Raw genomic sequence first — 12,402 nt, 5'->3', positions numbered from 1 at the left:
TTCTCATCCCTAAGGCAGAGGTACAAGCCTATAGGGCACCGAATAGAGGGGAATATAGTACGTTCACTAATGAAAAGCAGCTTAAAAGCTCGCCTCCAATATGGGTCGTACCCCACACTGGTAATCTTTGTCTTGTGGGTCGTGGTTCGCAAGCCTCACTTGGAGTAAGTGCTTGCACTGAAAGTTACGTTCTGCCAATGTCCCCGATCCCTGTGTTTCTGGCTGCCAAGGGTACATACTTTATCTGTCATGATCGTGCATACACATGGTTGCCCGCAGACTTCATGGGCTCATGTTTTGTTGCAAATCTGTTGCCTCCGACGTTTACTGTAGATGCCGATTATCATAAGACTAGAGTTGTACGAGGCGTAATTAGCAAAGAGGATACTGCCGGTCAAGAGGCAGGAGACTTTTTCAAGGGTTTCCTCCCGTTTTGGGGACCTATGGTTAATAGTAGGAACCTGAGACATTTGACTCGAGTGGTAGAATCGACAGCTAACATTACTGCCAGTGCCCTTGGTAATATCACCACAGAACTTCAGGCGGAGAGACTTATGACATTACAAAACCGTATGGTTTTAGATGTTGTCTTAGCAGATCGCGGTGGGGTATGTAAAGTGATCCATTCGAGCTGTTGCATTTTCATTCCAGATAATGCTCCTACTGTCTATCAAGCCATCTCGAAGTTGCACAAGATCTCCGAATCCATACACGTGGATGTAGGGGATTGGACGCTACTTGGTTGGTTTTGGGGCCTGGTGTCGACTTGGGGTTGGAAGATTCTGACGATCATCGGGGTTGTGGTAGTGTTCCTGTTCACGTGTTGCCTTTGTGTGCAGTGTGGTCCTGCCTTATGTGGCCTCTGTGCTACAACGTGTATGAGACAACCATCTGTTACCAAGGGGACTCGGTTGGACAGAGCTATGCTACAACGACATCTTGATGGTCTGATGAATATCGAGTATGATTCCGACTAGTGCTTGCCTACATGAGGGCAAAAGGAGCGTCTGAGGTTCCGTGACAATTGTAAGTGGTGTTTTTTAACTCGCACGAATATGGTCGAGTCTAGTATCTATGAACCGCAAATGACGAGTTTTGTAAGTGTGCGCAGTTTCGCTGTGCTAACTTAAACCGTTCGTTTGTTATGTGGGTTTGTCATCTGTACCCACGGGTTCCATCTTAGATACGGCATCCATTTTGTCTCTTGCCCTCAAGTAGCCAGCGAACGGACGCTGTCCGCTTCGCGACCCTGGGACTTCCAAGATATGGCGAAAGACACATGTTCTTTGAAAGTGTCTTTATGACGAGGGGGATGCTACTGTAAGGCAGATGGCGCCGCTCGAGGCTCATCTTGCCGCACGGGCTTATTGTCTCAGTCGTGCATCTCATTAGGCACGTCCCTTTGATGCCTGTATCTCGTGCTTCTCGACACTCCCCTTTTACACCCTTTCCGATCTCCCTACTGTCTCCGTCTTCCTCTGCACCTGTCTTCGTTCCTATTTCGATCTACTTTACTGCTGATTGGAATTTGCTAATGGTGGGAAGATGGGTTTTTACAGTTGGGAACCGCCAAATGTTTCCGCACTTATGTTCCGGACCTTGTGTGTTTTAAAACGACCAAAGCGACCCCTCTGGGAGCTAGATGTGGGAACTGAGTTATAAACCTTTGTGTTCAATGTTAGCCTATGGGTAAAAACTGTATAAAAGGAGCGATCCACAGAACCAATTTGAAGCAGTCTCCCCGAACTACACTCGATGTACTTCCTGTGACTTCTGTGTTCCCTGCAGTAAATAAACCTTGACTCTTTGACGCCGAAGGAAGTGTCCCGTGTCTCTGTGACTTGTACGCCGGAGCAGGTTACCCACGAAGGTTTCAGGTGTTGTGCCCTGGCACCGCTGGGTCCAAAGAACCCAGTCCTTCATCGTCAAGAAATAAGGGCTGTTTAATGATTTCCCAAAATCTCCTGCTGTCCTTCAGTACAGCGGCTGAAAGGAGATTGTCCCATGTTTCACGTTTGATGTTGTCTTTACGGTTCTTTATAGCTGCTTTATAGGCTTTCCTTAATCTCGAGATGTCCTCTTTGGCCCTGGGCACAGATTTGAGTGCCGCCAATAGTTCTCTCTGGGCTTTAGAGCATGCGGGGTCAAACCAACGCTTATGACCATGGGTTCCCTGGATAGGTTTGGCGAGTAGATCCGTCGAGACCTGGTCGCAAATTGCCTCGTAAGCAGCTATAGTTTTACTCCTTTGGGTGCCCGGATCTCTACATAACTCCACCTGGGCTTTGATTTTTGGGTAGCATTTTTCATAAAAGTTTTCGGGGATAACTTTGGCCCACTTTACGCGTCTGTCTTGATCAGAGGTCCTCAGAGGATGGGCAGATTTAGGCGTTGTTGGTGGTGGCCCCAAGTGAGCTCCCCAGGCCGCTTCAAATAGGACCGGATTGTGATCACTGTAATGTGTGGGGACTGTGCAGTAGGCCTTAGTCCGATTTAAGATGCCTAAGGAGACAAAAATATAGTCGATCACTGTTCCATGTTGGGCCCCAGTAAAGGTTGGACTTCTCTGCCCACAGTCAGGTTCGTGCAAATCGTAATAGGCCAATAGCTCTTCTAACTCCTGCCCCTCTACGGAATGTTCAAAATGAGGTCCCCGTGTGGCCGCATCATCAGCCTCGTCGACTTCTCTGCCCTTGCAGGCTAAACCACATGGGTGGATATTAAAATCTCCTAATAAAATAAACTCAAAAGCAAAATTGATATCCTGTGATACTATGTTTAAAATATTTCCCAGGTTGGTGATATTGCGACCACTGTAGTCGCTATTCCCGGAATTATAGAAATTGACAAACAATGACCTGCTATCTTTGTTAATCACCCTCTCGACTATTAGGATGTTGTCAGAGTCAGCACTGATCAGCCTATAGGAGCCTTTTAGGGCTAATGAAAACAGAAACACCAAGCCGCCTTTAGCTCTGCCCGCTCTACTGGGTCTTGCGGGTTTAGTGAAACTGGTAAACCCATCCAGCCAGAAACTATTAGATGTATCCCAAGTTTCTTGCAGGGCAATGATGTGATATTCTGAAACAAAGCTCAGCCATGCTTTATCCTGGCGTTTTGCATTAATGCCTGCTACATTCCAACTAATGATCTTACATGAGCCGGAGGGTGGTGGCTTTAAGTTGTTAGCGCATACTGGTGCTATTTTGGCTGTTTGTTGTGGTGCCAACGCACCACTTGCTAAAGGTGGGTCATTCAGCGCCTCCCTAGCGTGCGTGATTCCTGGTTCAAGTCAATCACAGGTATTTAGGTCAGATAGAGGGGCAAACCTATTGCCTGTACTAAAGCCCCACTCAAACGGAGTGGCTACTTGTCCGTGGCCATATGGTGCTGGATTCCACATAAATTGAGGTGTGTTCGGATAATGTTTCTCGGCCATTGTGCTGTCCTGACGCCCCGGGCGTTGCGATCCTCACCCGGCAAGCCCCCGCCCCAGACATTACCTCTTGGCTCTTGTGCCAGGACAGACCAGATGTTCAGATCAATCGGACGATAAAATCTTCCTGGGTCCTGATGAGCTAAAGGCTGAAGCCAGTCATTTTGATGTCGAGGTCTGGTGGCTGCTCTCCAGTTACTCTTATTGGTGTGTCTGTTGTAACCGCTGAAATTAGGTAAGGTACGAAACTTAGACTCATCGAAAAAGAACTTAAGGGTGAGAGGGACTATGGAACCTCTGCGTCGTTGAGGTGGAAAGACATTATTCAAAATATCTGGGAGGACCTCCGCATTCGCGAAGTTTAAAATAACGCAATCCCCTTTGAACTTTTTGGGCTTACTTCCTATCCAAGATACCCTTCTTGACATGACAATGTCCCCTGCCAGCTTATCGTATCCTTGATCTGTCATAAGCATGTTAGTGAGCCAATACAGCGCTTTATCTTTTAGATCCTGATTGGACTCTACTTTGCCTTGTGCTAAGACAGGGACATTTGCCAACACCAGGACTACCGGTGAGGCTTCCAGAATAAATTGAGCTGAAAGATCCTCCTGCTGTGTTCCCCCAGGGGCGGCAGTTATGCTAGTACTGTGATCTGCTGCTTCAGCAACCTGTCCAGGGACAGGCAATAAGATTGGTGGTAATGGAGGCGGAAGCGGAGGCCCCTGCTGAGTGAGTTGCGAATTACTTACGGTAGGAGTGTCCTCCCCATTAGTAGGAATTAAATTTGTGACGAGAGAGGACAAATTTTCGACCTCTTCGGCCAGCTTGCTATGGGCCACGCCCAGCTTTTTGACCTCCGATGTTAATTTGTCCAATTTCCCGATCATGGGTTTGATTATAGTCTTGATTTTAATGTCTATCATTTCTTGGATCCTATTGAAGAGGTCGTCGTCATTATTACTACTAGGCTCTCTCTCAGTATCAAGATCTGCCGATTTCTCCAGCCGTCTGGAAGGTGGGCTGGTGGCCTTTTTTTTACCTAGGTGTTTCCCCCCCCCCCCCGTTTGGCTACGGATTTACGGCAGGCTCTGACTGCCCGTGTAAAGGGCCTCGGGGATTGTGAAGCTACTTCCGTGATGGAAATCTGATGGTTAGAGTCGTTATTGGCGTTTACTGATAGATCTATCGGATCTGATCCATCAAATCGCGGATCAGAATCAGCATCGGTATTGACCACGGCTCCATTGGGGTGAAGATTCTGATCTGTTGAATGTATAGTGAGGTTTACTAGTGGTGGATCAGAAGTCGCAGTGCTAAGTATGCTTGTGGAAGGACTTTCCGAAGGCATGATGGGTGATTGACTTAAGCCTAGGGATTGCCTTCGCTCATTATTAATGTCATTAACCACTTGTACCAAATAAGAATCTAGGGTATTCACAGTCTCGTCCGGCGCAGGTACCCGTTTTTTCACCATTGTTAAAGCCGTTGCTTGAACAACCTACAGAAAGCTTGCCCTCAGATTTGATCAGAAGAAAAGCCAAAAGGAACAAATAATTGTGACTGACAATCGATATCTGGTTGAGTGCGGACCAATCACGGACATACAGCTTGGTGAACACAGTAGTAGAATAGAAACAGTACCTTGGTAATCCGCCGAAATATTAAAGGGGGAATGGCCTAGCCTGGCCTTTTCGTGCCTCTGAGGGCCACAGAGGGCCCGCCCTTAGCCCCGGGCGTCCCGCTCGCGTCCCGCGACGCTGAGGGCTTACAGATTTGTAGCGCCCCTCCCGGCGCTTTTGCCGCGTCGGGGAACGCGCGACTGGTGGCGGGATTCCGGTGTTGTTGGCTGGTCCGCGAAAAAGAAGCTCTCCGAGCGCAAGGTAGGGCTCTGGTCGTTCTATGTGCTTGCGCCTCCCCCCTGCTCCACCGAGGGCTTACAGATTTGTAGCGCCCCTCCCGGCGCTTTTGCCGCGTCGGGGAACGCGCCGCCGCTAAGCCTGATGGGAAACGTAGTCCCTAGGCGGCGGCGCGACTGGTGGCGGGATTCCGGTGTTGTTGGCTGGTCCGCTGGTCTGCGAAAAAGAAGCTCTCCGAGCGCTCCCTCGTCCTAGCGCTGCAAGGTAGGGCTCTGGTCGTTCTATGTGCTTGCGCCTTCAAATGTACAGCATATCCACGTGAATGAACATTTGATTACATCTAGGCATGCATTTCTTGAACTACTTATGTATAATTTTTTTAATATATAGATATTCAGGTTTGCTTAAGAAATGTAACTATTACTTCTGGATAATAATCACTGCATAGTCTACAAGTTATTTTATTAGATGCTTAAGGGTCTCCATCTTATATATGCAAATCTGATTATATCAATTTTATCTACAATTGCTTCCCTATTGAAAAAATAGATCGAGTAAAAAAAAAAACTCAAATTTGATTAAAGTACAGCAACACTGGACATTCAATTAAATACAACTTTTATCTTTATATACTATCTTCCTTATACATGTATACCCTCCATGTACTTCTGTACCTATATATTACTTTATTCCTACTTCAAAAAAAATATTTGACTAATGCCCTATACTATCCTATACCTCTCAAGATATCCTCGCCTCCAGACTCTCCCAAAACTTCCAATCTGCTATAGTCCAAAAAAAAAATATATTAGGCTCTTCCCTCCTTTCCTTACTATGATCTCCCACACAACACTTTCTGAATTCTTCCCTCATGTATCCCTCCTTTGACTTATGCCAAACTTCATCTTATTAGGAGCACCCAATAAGCACTTTCTAGGCCCTTCCCTCTTCAATCCTTCAATTATCCTTTTCAATCCAACTAACACGCATACGTACCCAGCTCAAATTAACCCCCATTTTCCTATATTAATCCAACACTTCCTTTTGGGTTTCAGAGTAGCGTGCTACTTGCCCTAAAGCGCTTCAATGCCTCGTCAGGGGTATTAAGCGCTATAAATATACAATCACCATAAAGGGAATCCAAAGACAGCCATTGAATAGCTTTGAATGGCAGTTTCAAACAAAGTTTAACTGACAGCCTAAAGAACAGAAGATCATGCACCATAATAGATCCCCAAACAGATTAAATCTCAGCGTTTGAAGTAGACATTGCAAAGAGACTGAATATATGCTTTAATGAGGTCTGCTGAAATCCCATCAGACCACATCAAAGAGAAGCTAGACAAAGGTAAATAATAAATTGCTACCTCAGATACTACGAGAGGTCAGATATATTACAGGGCCACCCCATGAAGTGCTTTCATCCCACTACAGGATCAAATTGGTCTGGTCAGGTGGAAAAAAAAAAAAAAAAAAAAAAAAAAAAAAAGTCTCATGCTCAAATATGGCAAAGAAGCATCCTTTGAAGATTTAAATCAACAGAATATGTAACATGGTTTGTAAAAGTTTTGTTTAGCCTGTTTCTGCTGTTTTTACCTGCAGCCACTGGTTGACTCCTGCTGTTGGACCTCACTGGGACCTGTTGGGGCAGCGCTGGCACAGAGTGTCACCATTGCCCTGCTGCTGTCTGGGGGCTACATCCCCAGCAGTCCCTGCAGCAGTGACGCCGCGAACCACGCTCCTAAGCGCTAGGAGGGGCATATAAGGGGGCCATGGCTCCCGCAGCGCGGGCGGAGCCCGGGACAAGGGCGGGCCCATCCAAGACCAGAAGAAACTGGGCTGGGCCACACCCCTTTTCTACAGCCCCTTCACAATGTGGTCAGCATCTGTTGACTTTAATCCCTTACTGGTAGTTCCTTTGTTATTGACCTTGAAAGCATGAGCAAGATTAAGTGCAAGGGAGAGGGGGGGCCTAAGAGTTGTAGGTACGCTGGATGCCTTTGTCACTGGCTGAGTCAGTCCTAATCCATGAGATGGGAACTGAGAGAAAGGAGACTCATTGGATCCGCACAAAGTCCCCACTGAAGTCATCTCACCTCCCTCTTTGTCCACACCTAAATCTGGTGTAGCAATTGAACGCATCATCCCAGTTCTATCCCTCAAGAGCATCAGTTAAATGAGTCTTCCCTGTTAGCCAGTATTCCATCATCGCCCACACCACCTGCTAAGGTACTCACTCGCCACCAAAGGTCTACACTGGCTTCTGGTGGGGAAACCACTAATAAAAGAAAAGTGCGTGGCTTGCCTAAAACCAAGCACCAGGTCTGTAAAATGGCAAAACTAAAGAGGTACCCCTGGGTAGCGATAGTGGCCCCCAAGGTTGTCAACCTCAGTCACCCCAGGTATTGGTGATATTAGACCCAAGCCTTCAGATACACTTTCTTCTAGCAATTTCGAGGCTGCTTTTTTAACAAAGCTTGAAGAGAAACTTATGGCCAGGTTTAATCCATTATTATTATTAAAGTTGTCTGGTATAGACAAGAGACTGGTTTTCCATCCCCCTTCCATTAGCGAATGAGGGTGTGCCTGTGAGATCCAACATACCTAGCCATCCAAGTCGGACTGAAACTAGATTATCCACTAATGTGGATGGTTGTTTCTCCCACCACAGTAAAAAGAGGGCACCTATGGTTAACCCCCAGGCCATACATCTACCCATTACCAACATATCACAGAGGGATTCAGTAGGTCACCAAGCCTCAGCCTTGGCTCAGAGAGGCTGACTGTATTGGTGGGGGGGGACATCGTTTACGACGCGGTTTTTACACTGCAGTGCCTTACCCCGCAGCTATTACAACGCAAGTCGTTAACACTACTTGCGCTCAATGGCGCTGTGGGATAAGGAATCTTGCAATTTTATATTCCAACACCTTCCCTACTGTTACGGGACTGGTGTTGGAATATAAAATTATAAGATTCCTAAATCCACGCCCTCCAATGCAAGTCGTTGTAAGACTTGCGTGGTAAAGGCATGCGTTGTAATAACGTACATCTGTATTGGTGTGTCTTCATCTTCCACCTGAAGCCACACCGTATACTGTCATTATCGAATGTGCCCGTGCTTCCCCTAGGTGGTGTTGAACATTGGTCATCACTTAAGAATAAGCCCTTCACTTGCTTAACTCTAAAATTAGGGTGGGTAAAGTTTTGTTTAGTGAATTTAAAATGGTACTTAGAATCCTGTGGGTTGGGAACTCTCCAAAAGCCCTTGAGGAGACTGTGTGGTCCTAAGTTTTAGGTCCCCGCATCTTGTCCAAACTATTCTAGATAGGGCAGGGTCCGGGCACCTAAGCAAAGACAATATTAACATTCTACTGTTAGGTTTCTTCTACCGTAATTCTGTTCCCAAAGTAAGAGGAAAGATAGAACTAAGGGACCTAGAAATGGACTCACAACCTGGGTTAGACAGTCAGAACATTTCAGGGTGGAAGAGTTGTGCATCGACAGCAGGGACATCTTAATAGTTAGGATACAGCAGATAAAATGCACCCGACCGGTTGCCTAGTAATGTTTATGCTGGGGGGGGGGGGGGGGGGGGGGGGGGGGGAGAATGCTTTTCCAACAGTTCATTTTTTTAGACATGTTATAAACCAACCATAGGTGTTCATAATAGCTGGTAATTTTAATTTTACTTTTGAATCCCCTGGACGACGACAACGTTAATCACAACAGAGGAGGATGCCCAGTGGTCTATTCCACATTTAGATCTTCCTCCAATAAAAGTGTAAAGGGGTTGCCTTGCAACTAAAAGGTGTTTTGCATGAACAGGGAGTCAGGGCTGCCAACAAGCAGAGCACGCACACATAACAGGTTGTGTAGTAGTCATATCCACTTTATCCTGCTTAACAAGGAATGTTGTCCTACCCTATTAGACATGGTGGTTTGTGACTATATTGAGAGAGACCACAACTCTCTAGTGCTTTCCTTGCATCCCAAAGGTTTTCCCCTTGTTAGTCCGGCACCACGAACTGACCATGTGGAGGCACTATTGACCAATGATGCCAGGAGAGTTAAATGGTCAAATGTGATTAATAAAAAAAATTAAAAATTTAAAAAAACGCATCTAGAGCAAATGAGTAAAATGTTGGTTAGTGAACTGGGTACTCTTCAGACATGTGCCACCCACGAAGAGATTAATTTGATAGTTGTGCAGGTCCATGTGAAATTAGCCCAAAGGCTATTTAATTACCAAAATCAATAAGCCTCTGAAAAATTCTGGATTTAAGGCAGCTGCCTGGTATGATCAATTGTGCCGAGCAGCCTATAGAACTCTTCTTGCTAGGGCGATCAGGTCAAAGAATAGGGGTGTCATACGAAGGGCAAGGGCAGAATACAAGACAGCCCGATATCGTTCAAAAAGGGACCGGGACGATCAGCACTGAGACGAGCTGCTTAAGGCATACTCGGGAAGAAATAGGACTACCTTCTGAAATTTGGTAAAATGGGGCAGTGGTGCACCTAGTAGGGTGCCAGAGAATCATGTAGCTTCAGACCAGTCTGTATCGCACTTTAAAGCCCAGTTCGCACTCCCTGAGGAGGCACAAGAAATTTTTGATCTGACACCTCCCATTTCCACCTTGTATTTTACAAAGAAAGACGCGGAAACTGCATTACTCTCAGTCCCAAGAGGCAGGGCACCAGGCCAGACTCAGGGCTCGAAAAATTCGACTGCTCGCATTTAGGAGTCAGATTGATTAAGGTCTAGCTATTTTTAGGTCCTACTCGCCCTTTCTGGAGTAGGAATACATCCGACACTGGACCTCTGCCTCTGAAAGCAGAGGAAATGTGACAAGATAAGATTTAAAGGCATCTTTATTTCTCACAAAGTAAATGAGCAATAAAAATGCTTTTAAATCTTGTTAACTTGTCACATTTGCTCAGTTTTCAGAGTTTGAGGTCAAGTGCCTTTCAGTTAGGTCGAGGAGATTTTGTGGTTTACTAGACCTGCAGGTCTTGTGCATTTTTAATTATTTTTCGAGCCCTGGGGCTGAATCCCCGTGGATCTGTTCCTCCACGATAGACAAGTGGGCATCATACATTCAGCTCCTCGTGAATGCCACAGCAAGTGGAGCACCCATGCCCAGTAGTTGGTTAGGAGCAGAAATTCTTCCCAGCTATAAGAAAGGGGATCGCTCTCGACCAGGCAACTATATGCCTATTAGCCTTGACTGCATACAAAAAGTTTCTGCTAGACTGGTTTTTAGCCGAATCCAGGCCTGGATTGATGAACACGATATCTTGTCTCCACTCCAGGCGGGTTTTTGCTCTTGTACTAGCACTATTGACTAGGTGTTCAGGTTTATTCTGATTTATTGGCGTACAGTAATGTTTGGGGGTACCATTTACGCAGCTTTTGTTGACCTTAAGTCAGCAATTGATTTTTGAAACTAGGCATGCCATTAGAAATTTTGGCTTTCCTGGTTACATAACATGATGCCAACTATGCCTAGGTATGATGGGATACACAGGGGAGTGCCACCCAACCGTTTCCTGTAGAGAAGGGGTTCAAGGGTGCCTTTTAGCACCAACCCTCTTCTCTTTACATATCAATGGGCTGGTACAGTATTTTCAGAATTGCCCCACTCTTGACGCACCTACCCTAGCATGGATGAAGATTCCGTTGCTTATGTTTGCAGACGACACCCTTATACACTCCAAGACACGAAAGGGCCTGTAGTGTGCCCTTGAGAGATGAGGAGTTGTCAGGACCATGATCTCCTAGTGAATGTAGATAAAACTAAAATTTATGGTCCTAGACAAACATAAGAATATCAAGGGTAGAGTTGAAATGAAGGAAGGAGTTCCGGAACAGACACAGAATTTTACTTATTTGGTGGTAACAATTGGGAGTAAACTTAGTTGGCAGCCCCAGATAGATTTACCCTGTCAAGCACGCCCAGCTCTCAGGTGTCTTGTTGAAGGAGCAGCGATCCTCTTACACCAAACCGATTGCTTCTGCATTAAAAATATATTCCTCAAAAATCTGTGCCTCGATTTTGTATGGGGCTGAACTGTGGGGTTTTGCCAATTTCGTTCCTAGTAAAAGCTCAGAATAAATTTCTGAGGTCACTAATTGGCCTGTCACAGTCTACCCCGCTACTACCCCTATTCTTGGACATGGGTTGTTAAGCAATTGAGGACATGGCACACTTTAGGACAGTGCCGTACTAGAGTAGGCTCTGGGTCACCCCAGAGCTTTCTCACTACGCTCAGGCTCTTCTGGAAGTTAGGGAGGGTGTTGGTATAAGTAAAATTATGTGGTTAAGGAGAGTAAATATAACTTTGTGAGAGGAGTAGGAGTAGATTGTGAGCAAACAATGTCGACAATCCCTTTCCAACAAAGGGAGATTTTAAAGTGGCATATTGGAGCTCGCTAGTTATGAAGCGGTTCGCTGCCTTAACTAGTCCCTCATTATCCAGAGACTTCCTTGAGACAAAGCATGAAGTGGAGTATGAAGATTATTGGGATTTTATCACGATCACCATAGATCGTAAACTACCACCAATTTAGGGAGGGTTCCCTTCCTACTAATGTATTTACCAGTAAATGGCGTACTGCGACTAGCAGCAAATGCTCATTTTGTCCTGACCACAACGAATCTTTGGCACATATCCTGTTTGTTTGCCCAGCCTATAGGAATCCTAGGACCAGATGGTTGAAACCCTGATGCATTTAGGGTTTTAAAGTCTTCTAAAGAGTCCATAGTGATCGCTGTTGCTAAGTACTTGGGCTGGGTGATTAGTCTTACAGATAGGAGCTCTAGCCAATTGCCCTATGCTCCCTAGTGTTGGGGCTAATGTGTTATGGTTTTGCATATTGCTGTACTAGTTTAGTATGTACCCAACTTGGTCTGTATACAGAATCCTGTTCATCTTTTAGAAGGCAGATTCGCCGGAGTTTATCCTAGCAATTTTTAAGTATTATATGATCATGTATTTTATTGATGTTATTTATTGTATAAGTCTGTTTATGTCTAAACAGGTTTACATGTTTTATATATTTACACCTCTATGAATTATAGTATTTTCTTTTGTGATTTTATAACG

General features: G+C 45.6%; 1 protein-coding gene across 1 annotated transcript in view; it reads right to left on the bottom strand.

The window, feature by feature from the left end:
- ATP6V0C (ATPase H+ transporting V0 subunit c) overlaps positions 1-12,402 on the bottom strand; it is a 65,943-nt gene that overhangs the window by 29,980 nt on the left and 23,561 nt on the right. The window lies entirely within an intron of this gene.

The sequence above is a fragment of the Lissotriton vulgaris genome, chromosome 10, assembly GCF_964263255.1.
Source record: "Lissotriton vulgaris chromosome 10, aLisVul1.2, whole genome shotgun sequence".
In the NCBI taxonomy this organism is placed as follows: domain Eukaryota; kingdom Metazoa; phylum Chordata; class Amphibia; order Caudata; family Salamandridae; genus Lissotriton; species Lissotriton vulgaris.
This window is presented reverse-complemented; position numbering and strand designations above follow the sequence as displayed.